The sequence below is a fragment of the Falco naumanni genome, chromosome 7 (genome assembly GCF_017639655.2).
Source record: "Falco naumanni isolate bFalNau1 chromosome 7, bFalNau1.pat, whole genome shotgun sequence".
Taxonomy (NCBI): domain Eukaryota; kingdom Metazoa; phylum Chordata; class Aves; order Falconiformes; family Falconidae; genus Falco; species Falco naumanni.
The window spans coordinates 62581284-62600065 of record NC_054060.1 but is presented as its reverse complement, the minus strand read 5'-3'; the positions used below and the strand labels follow the sequence as shown (position 1 = coordinate 62600065).

The following is an 18782-nucleotide window of genomic DNA, read 5'->3' as shown; positions in this document are numbered from 1 at the left end:
TCCTTACCTTAAAGAACAAATGATATGATCTTAACTCTTCATATATGAAGTGCTGATTTGCAGAAGTATTTCCTAAAAAGAAAGAAATTAGTGGATGCTTAATTACATAAGCATACATATGAAATACACGAACCTTCTAGTTTAGCATGGGTGCCCAGTGAAAAACAGCATTAACTTTTAATCGGTTTATACCTCAGCTAAACCAATCTTTTTCTAGAGAATGTCATATCAAAGCACACAGGAGATTTTAACATTATCCTATAAGACACATGCAGTCACAGTTTCAAACTATCAACTTCTTTGCATGCTTATATGCTTGAACTATTTACATCTATGACAGATAAAAATGGAAAACTAAGCTCACTGCACTGCCTTCAGTTGTGTTTATATATAGTGCTAACTAAAATTACTATTTCCTCATTCATTCAGGGATATGTTCTGCAAAGGTGGCCATCAAAATATTCTGCCTTCCAGTACTTTGAAATATGAATGGATTTTAGGAGGGGGAAAAAAAAATCCTAAACAAAATAATGGCTTATTCATAAGGATGGCATTCCAGAATTACTCAACACAAACACTTAATAGGAATTAAACAAAATCAAGAGGTATATAAAAAAACCATATATCTGCAAGGTAGGAAGTATTCAGTGCTTTACTTGTGCAGTTCTGAATAGCTTTTATTACAGCTTTGGTTGTATTTCCACATTCAGAAGAAAAAAAAACATCTGGAGTCTCTGCAGAATGTGTTATAGAAGGGAGCACCCCACAACACCACGAACTTCCAACCATCTGAACAGTGATGTTGACCCAGGGTGTTTGGATTAGTGACAGCCTGCTGTAGCTGCCAGTGCTTTCCCTCCCTGGGCAGGAGACTGGGAAGTCCACCTTCTAAGCTGCAGTTCAGTTACTGGCTCCCCCTCCTCGGGAATGGAAAAGGCTATTGAGACCCTTCCACATGGAGCCCGATGACTGCAAACCCCGGGTCTCGCTTTGATAGGTTTTGAAGACAACTACTGAGTCGTGGCCTCAGCCGCTGTGACAGGAGGCAAATGCTTGCTGGTGTCGACCAAATTCACCTCTTCTTCACAAAACTGTCTTGGGACAGTTTTTCCCCACAAGGAGGGCTACCCTCCCTGCCCTGCTCTGCTGGAACAAGAGACCAGTTCCCACCACCCCTCAGCACAGCACCAAGCCAGTCTTTGTCCCCCTAAATGATGCAGTTGGCAGTTGCCATTCACAGTGCAGGGATGGAGCTATGTAAGGCAGGGAACACCGTAACTTTATGCATAGGCAAATAAAGAATAATTTTAGTATTATTTTCGTAAGATTAATTAGATTACAGGATCTCCTAAAATATCCTGAAATGTTTTGCTTAGGGCAAGCTAAATTAAAAAAACCCTACCGTCTAGAAGCATTTCCCTAGGGAACAGACAGTTGTCTTAGGCTAGGCGGATGTCAAGTTTTGATGCAATGATACATTCCACAAGTGTCACATTTCTCTCTACCTAAAGAAACTTTATAGCAAATCAGAAAGCTAAGGTAACCCAAAATAACTTAAAATTAGCTTTGAGCGGTCATTAAAACGCTAGTCAAAGAACAACTGAAATAGCCGCTTCTTGTATTTGTCAAATGTGGAATAACACACATCCGTTGAATATTGAAAGCTGTGAAATGAAATATATTTTGATATCTGATTAGAGGTACTTATTGTAGTCTATTACTTTTATATGCTTTTAAATACAAGTAGATCATGCAAAATATTCTGTTTCTTGTTAAAAGAATGTAAAACATAGGCAAATGGATTTACCCCATAAGTGGATGAATGCAGCATTAGTACTTCAAATTTAAAACTCCAGCACTGCTATAAAGACTTCAAGATTTTGCTTTATAGAAAATACTGCATTATCTGGAAGCTTGATAAAAACATGTTCCCAGAGCTCAGTCATGTTCAAACTTTCTTATTCTCATCAAAGAACTTGCATCTGATTCTTTTAATGATAGCATATACTACGGCAAAAAGTGTTCATTCTCTATGTCATGTTTTTGACAAAGGCAAGAAAGGAGGCATAAAAACGCAGTTTCAACTTGTTCACAATATGTTTTACCTATATCTGAATTAAATTGAATTGGATAAAGGACATGTACTTCTCTATTTTTTCTCCCTAATTTCTGCTATTAGTTCAGCTTCCCCAAGGCTCAATTTTCTCTTTACATTTACCAAGAAGTGTTTTATGTGCATATTAGATCACCGACTGCCCCTACCTCTTCTCCCCTCTTTTATTCTCTCTCCCTCACTAAAAACCAAGATAATGATCTTCCTTTGTATTTTATTTAGTAAACAATCTTCAGCCTGCTCTGTTCTCTTCTTCTCCAGTTTTTAGCTGTCTTTTGTCCTCCATTCTTTTCTTTTGCCTTAGTTTGTCTTTTCTTTGACAATACATGCCTTTTCCTTCTCTCCCTGCCTGGCACCTCTTTGAAATGTAAAGAAAACCACAGAGGATCTTGTCAAAGGCTGTTTCCTTTTTTTCCAGCTTTTCTCATCTTGGTGTGCATTCTGTGAAGCAGCTTTCCTGTCACACCGCTATTAACATTATTTTCACTCTAATAATGAAACTATGATATGCTTTGGTCAAGTGTGGAATGGCCAATTCATTTAGCCATTTTTGTTTACAGCTTTGTTCTAAACACTTCTGGTCTTATAAACTCAAGTATTACATTTCACGTAGGCAGCCAGATCTCTGTTTCTAACCAGTTTACAACCAGATCATGATTTTCATAGCCTTTAAGGATAAGGATAAATATGTATATTTTAAACTAGCTGTTGTCTTATCCAGAGCCAAAAGAACGTTTCATAGAATATTTTAGTAGAATCAGCACTACATGGCAGTGAGGGATACCTGCAAATTACACTCAATTGACAGGATCATAGCCATCAGACAAAGGGAAGTGATTAATCCCCTCTATCTGGCACTTGTGAGACCACATCTGAAGTGCTGTATCCAATCTGACCCTCTCATGGATATCCTGAAGCAAGTCCACCAGAATGTCATCAAGACGATTAGGGGTCTGCAGCACATTAATTATGAAGAATCGAGAGGAGAGTTGAGTTGGTTTTAAGGAAAGAAGAATAAAGGGGGATTTTATTGGGTCTTAGCTGCCTTGTGAGCAAATATAGAGAAGACAAGAGACAGATTCTTCTCTTGGAAACAAGTTGTAACACAGAAAAATTTAAGAGTTCGGGGTAAGAGATTTTTCACAGTGAGGAAGGTCACTGGAACAAGTTGCTCAGAGGTTACAGAATCTCCATTGCTGGAGATGGGCAAAACTCATCTGGATATAGCTACCTGATCTAACTGTGTAGATGGCCCCATTCTGAGCAGAGGTGTAAATTGGATGATATTCACAGGTCACTTCCTGCATACTTACTATTCTAAGGATTGCAAAACAACATCACCAGAACTAGCATTCCTACAATACACTAAACTCTGGGTTGCTTTCTGCTTTACAAGGTAGGGCAGTAGAGCAGGCGGCCGGGGACTGGGGGGATCAACAAAAAAACATCAGTGAGGCATAGCCAAGGATGACTTATGTGGTAAGACAGGCAGAATGCCAACAGGGTGGAAACGGTGCAACAGCAGCATCAGCACACCTTTTTGAGCACCACTTGCCCTGAGCACCCCATTTTTTCCAGTTTGCAACATGACTGGATGATGTGACATCGGGCCAAATGTCAAATGCTAGTTTGCACACCATCCTTCAGTAAACCAAAACCAGACCACTGATACAGATGTCTCACCAGCCTTTCTGAAAGCATTTGTCTCAGGCCCCACAAAATCCATCTCCTTCCAAAACTTAAGAAAAAGTTGCTGTGATGGAAGAGCTCCAAAGCTAACGATGGAAACTATTCAAAAAACATTTGAGTCTACAGTGCTTACGTTTGTAAAATTCATTGTATAGTGTATTCAGTATCTTGAAATTCCCAAATCATAATTTTTTTTATCACAAAAATTGCTAGCCTAGATTTTACCATAAAAGCACAAATAAAGTCACAGAACATTATATGCCCATAAAAATGAGAAGCAGTAACTTGGTGCCAGATTCATAAACCATTAGTATAAGTAACAGCATTAAGCAGAAATTATATTTCTTCTGCCAAAAGCATTCCAATTTAACTGTTTGGCTGCCTTCACAGAAAGAAAGAAGATCAAAACAGGGACTTAGTGAGGAAAAGGAGGCAATGAACCGCAAGGAAGCGGAAAAACTCAGTTTATCCAGCCAGCTCACATTCCTGAAAGTACCTTCAAATAGTGCCATTTTCCCTGACAGCAAATGCACTGAAAAAGAAAAGCATAAAGGCTACAAACAGTGTGGATATTGGAGCCTGATGAAGAACTACCATGAGCACTGAACATGCAGAGGCCTGTCAGAAATGTGCCCACCTTTCAAGATCCAGTCCTGTGTGTGGGGACTGAGGGGCCTGTCGGTCTCTCACAGGGAAGTACAGCTGCACCCGGTTTGTATCTGTCAGGCTGTTTTGAACAGCATGAAAACACAAATGCACCTCTGCTGCTGTCATAAACCAACATATCCAATGCACTGGTTCTACTCCAAATTACTTATTCACTCAAATTCAGCAGCTGAAGAGAATCATATCACCTGGAATTTCACAAGCTAAAAAAGAGCAGAGAGATAAAACACTGACTCCAGATCAGCCAGATTTGTTCTTTATAAAAGAATTAACTAGGCTGTCATTTGCTTAAATGACTATCTGAAAAGAAAGGTATCCTTCAACTAAAAGCATAATTGCTCCCTAAACTATGCCTGTACGCAGTAAGAACATTGGAACATACAGTATTGCTCAGACATATGTTCTGAGGCATTAAACATATAGTCTCTCCTCAACTTCTGATTTTTTTTTTTAATAAGTCTAGCAACTAAATGCAGTACAGAGTGTGTTTGTTGACTGTGAGTAGTAACTTCATCCCTGTAAGCAACAAGTGGGGGAAATTACAGAGGAATGGCACACTTCAGGACATGTGTCCAAAGAGTGTCCAAGCTGGTGAAGGGTCTAGAGAACAAGTCCTGTTGAGGAGCAGCTGATGGAACTGGGGTTGTGTAGCCTGGAGAAAAGGAGGCTGAGGGGAGACCTTATCACTCTCTACAACTAGCTGAAAGGAGGTTGTAGCGAGGTGGCTGTTAGTCTCTTCTCCCAAGTAACAAGTGACAGGACAAGAGGAAATGGCTTCAAGTTATGGCAGGGGAGGTTTAAATTGGACATTACAAAAAATTTCCTCACCAAAAGGGTGGTCAGGCATTGGACCAGGCTGCCCAGCATAGTGGTTGTGTCACCATCCCTGGACATATTTAAAAGATGTGTAGTTGTGGCACTGAGGGACAGGGATGGTTTAGTGGTGGACTTGGCAGTCCTGGGTTAACAGTTGCAATCAATGACCTTAAAGGTCTTTTCCAACCTAAATGATTCTATGAGTCTGTCTGTTACATTTTAATAACATTTCAGAGCATTTTCAGCACCTATGCACTAGCTGTGCATCTTACAGCATGTTTAACATGTATAATATATAACATGCCCTATCATGTGCTGTTGCTTATTTAGGTATGATTAGCAGGCTAGTGCTTTTAGGAACATAACCCAGATGCTTCCCTGAAATTCATTGCAATATCAAAGAAAACTGAAAGCTAGGCAAAATTTAAAATAGCAAGCTACACATCCAGAAATGGTCTTGGACCATCAGACAAGAATCAGATATTCTGAGGCAGGCCAGAACTCAATGAGAACCAGAAACAAGACAATGGAATGAAGTCTGTTGAGAATATCCAGAATTTAAATGGAAGCTAAAAATTTAAGAAGCTAAACCTGCAAACATTCAGCACAATGGAGTTGCACAGCTTCCTGGTCTTGCACCAACAAAGGACTGTACAAGATTAAAGGGGAGTCACCACTGCCTCCAAATTAGTGCCAGGCAGCTGGAAAGAAAAACTACAAACAAACAAAAACAAAAAAGGCAAAAAGGAGGCATTAGCTAAAGTTACAGAAGTTTAGATCATCAGTCACATTATCACAAACATTTCTGACAGTGGATTGATCTCTCTGCCAAATTTTAAGAAAGCACTGCAAAACTCGACAGCATACCAGCTTCCCAAAGAAACTGCTGCAGTATTTTTGTTTACATCAGGGAAAACAGAAATATTTATCCTTTAACCCACCTTTGGAAAATATTCAAAACTTTCTTGCAGCTGAAACTTACCAAAAAAAGTCACCTTCACCCAGTAGGAAGGAAATGCCTATTGCAGAAAAAAAAATAATTATCTGAAATGTTGGAAGTTACAATGGTAAACTCAAAAGACAAGAAGTCTTCCAAAGAGAGGTGCAGGACAACTCTAAGCCCAGGCAGAACTGTCAGATCATCCATAATGAAAGCTCTCTCATTTCTATTCTTGTGCAACCAACAAAATAGTGCAGCTTTTTTTTTTTTTTAAATATGCGCTTGAATACATAGAACATCCTTATTCCTCAATTTCGTCATCATTTATAATGATATACAACACAGGGAATAAAGCAGCTGGACAGGCTTACTTTTTAAAAAACATTTCTTTACTAGGTTTTGAAGAAAGGTCATTTTAAACTCTTAGTAAGCACATTACTCAGCCAAAACCACAGAAGCCTTAAAGAATTCCTCTGAGAACATAAACTACAAAGAGGTTCATATAAGTTGAGGGTTACACAACTGACAGAAATAGTTCTTATTGGAGGGTTCTGAGCCTTAAAAACAGTCTTTCCACACAGACAAATTGAGGTGTGTGGAAATTCTGGAAAAATTCAAGACCTAGGATTATCTAGCCAGTTTCAGCAAAATTATTTTCTTCAGGTTTTTGTAAAAAGAAACAGATGGATGTTCTCCTCTTTCTTGCAACCTCATCATAAATTCATATTATCTTGCTTTCATTGTTCCTTGATTCATCAAGCTACATTCATTTTTTCATTGCCAAAACACTTGACACCAGAGGTGAAAAGAAGAAATTATGTGAGGTTGCAGAGAGCTGGGACAGCAGCTGAATCTTGGCCCATACCAGTTATTCCTGGACAGAGCAAAGGAGCTCTAAATCCACTTACTAGATGAAGGAGGAAAAATACTTCCTTAGCACTTCTGAAACCTAGGCTTATTTTGATGACTGATTTCTCCTGCACATAATCATGCTGAACAGTTCGAGCTTGCTTACCAGATGTTGCATTGCTTGGCATCACTAAAAAAAAAAAAATAATAAAAAAAATTCAAGAAAACAAGACTTTATAGCTACAGAAGTATAGATAAAACACAAGGGAAAATCTGGCCAACAGTTCAAATAGAACAACTCTGAAGACTTTCTCGGACACTGTGAAGCTGTAAGACTTGTAGACTCGGAGCTTTACCTCTCCTTTCGTGTTGAGGGAGCAACCTGACAAAGTCAGGTATGTGCACTAGGATGGCTTCCGTGCCTAATCACAGCACTAGAAATAACTCCTAAATAGCTTCCTAATTCACAGTCAAACCGGGAGGAAAGGAGGGAGAAGGTCTTCTGAATGAAGACAACTCTGCTTCAATGTTATGCTTTCATGACTCTCTCCTGTCAACAGCAAATCTTAACGTGTTCAGACTTTAACGTAAAAAAAGGCATAATTTTTCAACAAAGTTATGCCACTTCGACACTGTTTTTACAGTGATCTTCAATATTCTTCTTTTAATTTCTTCAAGACTTTAAAGCTACAACATCTAATCAATTATTTTAGTCTGTAAAAACTTATGCCAGTGAAGTCACAGGCCTCTTGTGTTCTTATCTAAAGGATGTACTTCACTGTACTTAGGTCTTTAGCTGGATTGTGCATCTGCTGAGCACAACAGCTTGGGAAAAGAGGTACTATGGAAAGGTTTCAGTTTTCACCATAACTTAACTTTTCACAATATGCTGTTCCTGCCTGAAAAAGAGTTAAGTAAGTTCAATTTACTCATCACACTGAACTTCACTAGAGGTGTAAGATTATTTTTGGTTTTATCACAGATAAAAAAACTCACTAAAAGAAAAAAGCTGAAAAAGGTAGTTTAGTACTTAAAAGGTTTTCCACAGTGCTTTCAGGACAGGTTGAAAAAAAAAAAAGAGACCTACTCTCAGACATCCTCAATAGACACCTCCCTAAAAACCTGTTTCTCAAGACATTTGAGAAGTCCGGAGACCCTATAACTAGCAAACTCATTCTCCAATATTTTTTTTTCTTTAAATCAGATGAGATACAGGTTTGTTTCAAAACATTTTGGATAATATTAGATTTTCTTTATGAACTTCTTTACAACTGGATTTTAACATTAGTCTGAACGAATTTCTATAGTAGCTGGAATAAAATTTTTCTTTTATTTACAGCATTACATTCCTATATTCGTAAACAGTGACACTTTTACATAGAGTTGTATTACACAGGATTACAGGTTTTTTTTAAAAAAAGGTCCATCACTGGTTTGTTTGTGTTACATGTTTAAGAGCTGCAGATGTACAAACAACTCAATTTCCCTTATCTCTGTAATGACCTGAATGGCTGTATTACTGGAAAGTATAATATGTAATACTAAATTGGTTCTCAATAAAGTATCTGGTTTGGTTTTTTTTTTTGGTAACTTTTAAGATAAATTTGGAAGTATATGTTACACCAAATAGAAAAGCTACTGGGCAGATACAACTGGAGGGGAACCTCAGTATGATAGCAGCATAAGCTGTTTTTAGTAAGTTTTCTCTCACAAGTGCAAGACAGTGAATGTTTGCCAAAAGAATTTTACATCCAGGAGAGTTTTTGAAATATGAAAGATACAAGATACTTTTAAACTATGAAGAGAATTATAATTTTTGCCTAATATTTAGTAACCTTCAGATCCTGTAATTCCACTTCAGATCCTAGAAAAACATTCTGGAGACAAATATTAGTCTACCACTGGATAGTGAAGAGGAGGAACAGAATTATATTTCAAGGGGAAACTGTTTTAATTAGTTACCTTGTACACCTGCAGAGCAGTCACCTTCAGTAGTGTGAGAAAGTGGTACACCCCACAACTGTCTTCATTCCTGCTACCATCAAATTCTGACTCCATAAAGCAAGAAACTGAAGCTCGCTCCCAAGCTGTATCACACTACATTTATGCTACTGTAGTGCAGAAAAACTAACTTAAATGCCCTTAAATTGTTGACTACACATCCTAGGATAACAGTCTCTTGAAACATCTATTGCATCCTAATCCATAGCATTCATGACAAAGGAATCCTTCATAGGCGCTCCTTTCTTTTATACTGTTGGGGTGCCACGAATGAACTAGTGGACTGGGTCCACTAGTGCCCTTTCACAGCTGTATTGCATCAGAAATGGCCTCATTACGACCCTGAAAGAAATCACATCGTATCAAAACCCAGAAGATTAGTCTGCTCTCACAGGGAGCGGTATTTCCATATCCATCTTCCTGCAGTCTGATCTTTACCATTCAGAAAGAAAGCCCGGTCACATGAGAGGCAGACCTTGGCCCTCTCATCACCAGCCCAGCAAAGGAAAGCTGCTGAGCTACTGCCTGTGCAGAAGCTTACCAGGCGCTATAGTAGAACTTCATACTTGTCACACCATTTGGTACACAAACCCCTGTACCTTAAGGCCTACCTGACAAACCAACGATCAAATCCTGGCCCTGCTGCAGTGGCCTTTGCTTTGCTGAAGCAGAACAAGTTACAAGCTAAAACAAAACCCCACTTGTAATCCCAGTGCTTACCTAGAAGAGCTGTTCAGTGACACCAGAGCAACACCCTAGGGCTGTTGAGTCCACTACTCAATTGCTGCCGCTCTCTGACATGATCTAACTCAGGTAACAGTGGCTAATTACTGACCTCAGTAACACTGGTACTTTGACCGAAGCCCAGAAAACCTGGAGTCTGTAACAAGCTACAGCTGTAGAACTCACTGTTTCTGTATAATAAAGGCAGCTGATAAGGGCATGTTTTGGAAGCCAACACTTCTGAAAGATGTCCAGCTTGACAAAATACCTGTCAGGTCTATTAACACTTTTTGTGAAGCAGATGCCATGTAAAGAAGCCTATTTCTTATCACCCTAGGACTCAAAGGCTCCAATACACTACATATGGAAAAACCTGTCACTGCTTGTTACAGCTTAAATATTTGTGGTGAGATGAGTGCTAGTCATTTCACTTAGCTACCTACAGGTTTCAATTTTCAGCCTGCAATTTGGTTACTTAGATGTTGTCTTCTTTAGTTCAGACTGGCATAGGCAGTCAGCTGAGGTACCTGAGACTGAGCCACCACCTCACAGGTCAAAATAATCAATGGCATGTGTTCTCTGTGAGGACCTAGAACTCGTATTTTTGTCCTGCCAAAAGTGAAAAAAATTGTTAAATTTCCTTCTCTTCAAGACACAACAGAGGTCCAACTGTAGACAAAATCAGCCTCCCTGACAGAAGATGCTCCTGATATGAAGCAATTTATTACAGAAATCTATTCTTAAATCATGGGCTCCATCATCTACGTAGCACTTGGATCCCACCACCTACATCTGCAGCACATGCGAAGCCTTTTGAACAGGACCAATCTAATTTCTTAAAATTTATTGCAACAACAGTCCCATTCTCAACCACTCCTTAACAAAGACATGTTAATTTGGCTACAGGTAATATACAGGAGGCTGCTGAGAGCAGTAATACCTCTTCCCTCCTTTGAAAATGAAAAATACTGAAAGCTCTAACATTATCATGCAAGTAAAGAATGTATAGTAAGAAAGATGGTGCTTATCGGTTTCATTTTATTCACTTAGTATTTTCCACAGTAATGTATTTTGCAGGTGAAGGGGTTTCCATTTACTGACCTTGGCATTCATCAGGACCATACTGTGATTTATATTGAGAATTGCAATCTGATCTTTAATTTTTTATCTTTATCTGATCTTATAAATAAATGTAAAATACATAAAACAATTATCCTAGTGTAAAATTGAATTTTATCTTTCTGTAACCAGCTTTTGTCTATGCTACATATTTCTATGTTTGAATACAATTCAAAATTAATAATAGGCATAATTTATTTCCTGGGTTTTCATTATCTTGACATTTTAACAATTTTTTTATATATATATACTCAGGCTTTAATTTTATCTAGGGCTTCAACCCCACAGTTCCTTTTTAGACATGCACAATGTTTCTTTCAGAATATCCATTCAAGCAATAAGGCTGCTAGAAGAGCATATTGGCCATTTAGCAGACAAAAAAAAAGTATAAAGAAATAACATGATTTTATAATGAAGAAACCCAGCAGACTAGGACAGAAAACGTAGAACTGCGTGTAAATGACAGACAACCACATATTAGAAGAAATCACAAGTTACAGTGAAGAATTAGAGTTCTGAAGTTGGTGGCTATGAAAAATTCACAATACAGTTTAGATTTTCTTTGTTAATATTTTTTTTTAATCACTGAAAAAGATAACCAAGTAAGTCTTTTCAAAGGGCAGGCACAACTTTACATTGAATACCACAGCATTACTAGTTTAATACAGAGACTGATCTAACCTGGCCATGAGCCTTTCAGTGGTTCACGAAAAATCACTTTACTGAGCAATTTTTTTGGGCTTAAATATAAATTATACAAATGCACCACCCTAATTGTTTTCTTTCTTAGCACAATTAATTAATATCATTTCAACTAACCATTCCCAATGTTTTACCACCTTAGACATATATATGTTGACTTCAGTGAAAGTTAGCTGTGTCTCAAGTTTTCAGTACTGCACGGGCTCAGGTATACTTGGTATACAAGTGCTACACTTTACATGGAAGCTTTCTTTTAAGAAAAGCAAAAGGCTCAGAATTACAGAAGGTCATGCAAGAAAAAATGAAGGGAAAAAAAAAATCACAAGAAAAATTTCCTTTCTCCAATATGGCAGATGCGCAACAAAAGCAAGGAGCCCAATTCAGCCATGCTACTTGTACACAAACGTACAAGGTAAAGCATGAAAAAATATCATAAAGATATTTTGATAAATATGAAGAACAGCACAGCTATATGGGCTGACAGCAAAATTGCCACTTTCTATACAAGGCAAGCGGAAATCCACAACCACGGCCACTCTGCACAAAGCCAGACTGGCCACACCAGTGCCGCGTGAGCACCGGCAGTGGGATTCCTTCATGCGTGCAGCAAACGAAGCTGCTCACTGGGCCTTTGTGATTAGAGGAGGAATGTCATAACCACGGTGGTCTAGACTGCTACAGTAAAAACAACACATCCCAAAATGAGTGGCCCTTGGTCTGAAGTGGCTGTGGTCAGGATGGGGCATGTTTAGGATGTAGTCCCTTGAATACCTTGTGAGAAATGCATGTGGTGAAAATAAGAGGAAAGAACACTGTAGTTAACTGAAGAAAAGGTTAAAGAAAATAAACAATATTTTTGCAGCTTAGCATTTATTTGTGAACTGCTGGTGCAACTCTATGCTTGACAGAAAAGCTATGAGGCTTTTGGTAGCTTGACAAGACAATCTACAAGCTTGAATGAAATGTTCAGCTTAAGGAATTAGAATAAATCTGATGACTGATGTGCTACTGAATGTGACAGACTGTCATCTGTTTTAAACAGGATCTCTGTAGGATGTACTGAAAGCAATTTTTTTCCCATTACCTTAAACATTCTAAGACTTTTTCCAATGGATTCTGGCTGATCGATTAAGACAAAAGATATTCTCAAACTCTTGCCATTTCATTAAAACAATGAAATAGCCATTTGGCTTGCTTGCACGATTAATTCATGCTGACACTGTACTTGGGTGATTAATTTACATCCAGTACAAAAAACATTATAATAAAAACAATTACTATTACTTCCCAAATTAATTATAAAATTATAAGATACAAACAATAAGTCATTAAAGCAGCTTATCTAAGCCCTATTCATATATAAAAATATAAAATTGTTTACCTGTTATCAAAGCAATTAAATACATTGTTGAGTCAGGAAAACATTCTAGTAGTATCTTTTTTCATATTATCAGCATATTCTATACAAAAATAGGTACAAGCATTCTTCAATAGCTTTTTAAAAGTCAAGAAAACCTGATCAAAAGTCCTACAGTGAAACGGTGCTGCAAGAGATAGCTAGGGATTGATTAAAACCCACAAGCTCTAGTTTTAATCTGGCAAAATTCTTAGAAATCTTAACACATTATTTTAAATATATACACAGACACATAAACGATGTAAAATAAGATAAAAATCTTTGAAGGGGAATTCAGGCTATTTTAAAACACATACAAGCACCAAAAACTTTGGCAATATCTAGGCCCAGTTGGGAATATCCTTGCTCCATCTGACTGTAAATAGTTCCTGTGGGGATTACTGAGGTGCTTTATCATCTCCTTAACCTAGCGATAATGACTCAAATCTGTCCTACAAAACAGAAAATAGGGAAAGAAGGATTTTGTGACATCCACCTGGATGGAATCTGTGTCTCAGATACAGAGAACAGGCAAAACTGCTCGTTGGTGGATTGAAGAGCAGTTATATCAATTTGAACCACACTGCATTTACAAAGCTGAACAGAGAAGCCAGCATGACTCGCCAGCTTGTACAACCCACTTCCAAAGGGGAATAAGAATCAAACCATCACCAAAGTCATTCAACTTTCAGAAAAGGCAACATGTCACAGACACACATCACGTAAATGTTTTAGCTATCATGTAAATTTCCCTCTTGGTTGATTTATGTTCAACTAAAATTTCATACCACATTTCTAAGAATAGAACAACCCACATTGGCCTAATACTGACATTTATGAGCTGAACAATTTGCCTTGCTAGTTTCCCTTACTGCTATAAAAGAGTACCACAATCAGCAGTAATTGGCCCAGCTGGAAACCTGTTTCTAGGCATGGGTCAGATTGCAAGTATATACTTGTATATTTTACTGCCAGAACACAGAATTAGCATTTTGAATGATTCTTTGCATTGGAGCTAGGGAGATTATGTGTCCGAATGAATGATAAACTCAGAATTTTAAACCTTTGCCCAGTCCTGCTGCTAAGATGCAAATTTAAGCCATAAAAAGTTCAAAAATCTTAGTCAAAGTAGTTTTGCTTGTAAGACTACAGCTGTCTACTCTCTGATCTCCCCCCCATTCGCACTCAGAAACCACTCAGACCTCAGAAGACCAATGGACCTTTCTCAATCAGTTACTGTGTTACAGCCAAGCCATACAGAAGATCACAATCGATACAGAAGATCACAAGCATCTGCACAACCTGATGATTTGTTCTGTGTTTGGCAGGAGTTCTTTAAATGACTCAGTTCCCATAATCTCCTTCCACAAGCAATGTAACCTGTTAACAAAAAACACTATAGTAGTGACCAAATCTCATGCTATAGGCAACTATCAATAGGCCTTTGAGGTACGCTATATAGCCAGGAGAAAAATCTATTACTTCTGCTTATATCAGAATTAGGAATTAATCTGCTTCACTTACCACCTGAGATCTTTTGGATCAAGAAAAATGCAACCAGAGCCTAGAAGCTGTGACTCTTCTCAAAGCTTTTCACAATTGCTAGCTCTACATTTCTATCATCTTCCCTGGGTGAAAAACATCAGACCTCACTACAACCTCTGCTATTCACCAAGTGTTGTACTTCCCTGCTAAATGTTTCAGGCACTACATAAAATCTCTCAAAAGAATCAGGTGCTGAAGAGGTGGCCTCCAGTTTCTTCAGGGCAACTGCCAAATTCAACTGATATATCCAGCACAGAAAAACATTTGTTATCAGTCATCTTTTTATGATCTCCATGCACTGGCAGGTGCAAGACTTAGTGCTTCTGTGTTTTGTTTTTTAAAAACTTTTTAAGGCCAAGTTTCATGAAGTCTCGCCTTTTTTCCCTATCTTTTGATGACCAGTAAACCCACTCTGTTAATTCTACCACTCATTTTACGTTTTGTACAAGATTATTAAGCTCCTCTTTTGCATCTAAGGGCAAACATTCATTGGAATGTAATTTCCTGGACATTTTGTCTTTACAGCTCTCCCTGTATTTCATTGAAAGCTTTACTGTCAAACTTCTCCTGCAAAAGCCCCTTCCTCTCAGAAGAAAACGTTCCTTTAACAAGAACATGAGCTAAAACTTTGTAACCATTCCCTTGAGCAGGGAAAAATCTTGTTTTAATAAACATTCAAGTCAAATATTTATATTCTTCTACAGATTCCTTTTTGTGCTAATATCACTGTCTCTGGTAGGAACTAAATAAAAAGTCAAAGAACACAAAAAAATGACCACTCTAACAACGCCTCAAAATAAAAGGGCACAATCATTCTCAAGCAAACCAAAGATGCCTTAAGATACATTGTTAATGCCAAACCTACACACTGAATGAAACTCCATTCATATGTGAAAAGTCATAGTAGTGACCAAATGCTGCATGTAAGTCAGATTTCTTCAAAGTTGTTAAAAAAGTTAAAAATTTGACACTTACTGAAGTAGGTGATATTTATATAAATTTTTATGTTCCTCCCTCAAAAATTTAAGATGTATATCCAGCTAAGCTTCTAACATCAATGCATGTTTCTATGAATTTACAAAATGCTTTTTGTAACGTATTCCAGAAGAAAATAAGGTATTTTTACTATTGAAAAACATGCTTCTACTTGTTCTGGGTCTGGTTTGGATGGAGTTAACTTTCTTTATAACATCCTACATGGTACTGTGTTTTGGATTTTGGCTAAAACAGTGCCGATAATACACCAGTATTCTGAATACAGCTAACAGCGCTTGCACAGCATCAAGGCTTTTGCTTCCCACCAGCTCCGTCACTCCACCAAGTAGCCTGGCAGTGGGCAAGAAGTTGGGAGGGGACAAAGGTGACCCAAAAGGCCAAAGGGATATTCCATACCATCTAACATCACGCTTAGCAATAGAAACATGAGTAAAACAAGAAAAGGGTATGTGGTTTGTCTTCCAAAGCAGCTGTTGCTCAGAGACTAGCTGGGCATTGGAATGCTTGTGGGTGGGAGGTGGTGACTATGTGCACAATTTGTTTTTTGATTTGTTTTTTCTTTCTTCTTTTTCTTTTGATTATTAAATTGTCTTTGTCTTGAACTGTGAGTTTTCTCATTTCCCCTCTCCCTAGCCTCTCTCCATCCTGCTGTGGGTGGTGGTGAGCCAGCAGCTGAGCGGGTGCTGAGCTGCTGGCCTGGGTCAACCCACCACACGACTGTTTTTCTTTTCTCCATCCAAAGCACAAGCATGTTCATAGTTGTGGTTTGTGTTTGTTTTTCTAAATGCACTGAAACAGTAACAAGGCGGAATACTGTCTAGAGCTCCCTCTCCAAAGTGCAACAAATACTTGAGTTTGAATGATTGGAATGCGGTACTGCAGTTTGCTATGTGCCATTTAAAGAAAATCTGTAATTTCATTTTTGCAAACCATAAGCAAAAGAGTCTACTTACCATTAAAACAATAAAGCAAACCAAATTATAAGATTTGAGCAGAATTCTAAATCAATCATTTATTTCTGACAAACGCTTTCACAATCACACTTTTAACCCCATTCCCTGACATCTGAATGCCAGTTCCACGTGCATGATGAACAGCAGGCAGAAACACATTCCCAAAGATTATTTCAGATTGCAACTTAGCTCAGTATTCACTTATTCACCAGACAAATCTGCAGGCTTTGAGAATTACTTCATTTTTCTTTTGGGATATAAAGTACTATAGAGGAGTGTTATTGCACAGAAATATTAGTCAGAGCAAGAACACCAGAGACTCACACCCTTCCCATTGTTTTGAAATGTAAACATTAAGTCATCTAGAATTTCAAATAAGAAATGCAGGATATATGTTATACAAATTGCATACCTGTTACAATCACAGAATAATCTTAATCTGTCAGATTTTTCAAGTACATACTTATTGGCACAAACACAACAATCCCCACACACAACAAGAATAAAAATCTACCTCTTATCTCTAAAATTTTAAAGGGAGGAAGTAGGATAATCTTAAGAACTTTATCTCATATTTTCAAATAAAATTAGCAGCTTGCTATTTAGGAACTGTTTTCACACTTCAGTAACTTGTCTACATACAAAACTCTATCAAGTAAACTTATTTCTAAAGGAAGTTGTATCTTGCACATTCTTCACAGTTTTACAAGTGGTCCCCCCAGATGTCAACAAACCAAGTCCACTGTATCAGTTGAACTGCGTAACACAGCACTAGGCTGAGGGTGTGGACACACACCGTGCAAGACTGGGAACATGCAAGGTTAGCTGCTGCTGATTCTGAATTTGTGAACTGCACTATTCAACAAATTTCAGTACTCAGAATATAGTTGCAAATGTATCAGCAGTTAGAATCAGTGAGAAAAACACAAACCCAAAACTTAAAATTTAAAAGCAAATTCTTCTGCTTTGTGAGTTGTGAGTCAACAAGCAGTTGACTCAAATTAAGTAAAAAGGGAAAACGTGTGGTGTACCAGATAAACTCTCATACTCGCAGTGCTCTAGAACAGATCAGGGTATCTCACCTGATTGCCTGCCCACTGTGAACAACGCAAAACTGTCCCTCAGCATCTCAGCACACGCTCATTGCCTTGACTTGCACAGCTAATACTGGACATTAATTTTAAACCCGTGCTCATTCATTACATATGAAAAAAACATATTACAGATACATGCTCAAGAAGCTGCTCCTGCCTGGCTCTGCAGATAAGAGAGGCTGCAGGTCCTCTCACCAGCCTGCTTAAGGCTGGCTGTTGGCACGGAGCTCCATCTACCTACCGGTTTGTGGTCCTGCACACCCACGGGAAGAGCTGGAGGGAAAAAAAAAATTAAAACCTCAACAGCTGCTTCACATCTTCATTTGCTAATGAAATCAGGATATTCAGAAAACTCTACTAATTCAGAAGAAAACAGTCAACCAAATACATGCACTCACACATGGTTGAAACCATGGTGAAACCATGAAGGGGTAGAAAAAGTTGTACATATATGAAATCTTCTATTATCATTTAGTATTTGTGAAATGTATCTAAAAAACTGTTCCAAAGAACTACCTTTTCCCTACAAGAAGCAACATATGACTATACACTCCCAATCCAGATGTAAAGCTTTATTGATCCTTCTTAAACTAAGCAAATAAGCAAACACATTACTCTGAAAAATTACCAAAAATTAGTTGCATATCTGCACAATTTAAGGCATTAAAGATGGTTGTCTTTTTTCTTAAAAAAAGGAGATTCCTCAAACATACAGAAGCAAAAATGTTTCAGTAGGAGACTGCCATCAGTTTTCATCAAGGGTATTTCTGTACTGTAGCCACTGAAGCTCATGCAGCTATAATATGTCTAACTTTGAAGATTAATTTGGCTACTGCTGTCACATACAGCATTTCTCAAATTGAGCCATTCAGCCCCTGCCTTACTAACTCCACTCTGCCTTCCATTCACGTTTGGCAGTGAAAATAGTATCTTTTCCTCCCCAGGACCCTCTGTGCCCAGCTGCCAAGCCTGTTGAGCTCAGGCTGCAGAAGAGAAGTCAGAACAGAAGGCAGCAGCGCTACCACTTCTGTGCAGCCATTCAGGTAGTTACTTGAGCTTGTTTAGAAAAGGCTTACCGTGGTGACGGTGGAGCAACAGCTGAGAAATTAGATTGCCTGCCCAAGCAGCAACTGTGACTAGGTGGCAAGAGCCAACAAATGGCTGACTAGTCACCCCAGTT

At 38.2% G+C, this 18782-nt stretch overlaps 1 protein-coding gene across 10 annotated transcripts in view; it reads right to left on the bottom strand.

The window, feature by feature from the left end:
- The window catches only part of MIPOL1 (mirror-image polydactyly 1), a 197244-nt gene that overhangs the window by 164509 nt on the left and 13953 nt on the right, over positions 1-18782 (bottom strand). For 7 of the 10 annotated variants that reach the window (XM_040599978.1, XM_040599985.1, XM_040599988.1 and 4 more), the window contains exon 2: positions 8-72. The gene's annotated coding sequence lies outside the window, so the exon portion shown is untranslated. Of the gene's footprint in view, positions 1-7; positions 73-6266; positions 6304-18782 lie in introns of all 10 variants that reach the window. The other 3 variants (XM_040599977.1, XM_040599980.1, XM_040599987.1) reach the window with 1 other exon arrangement.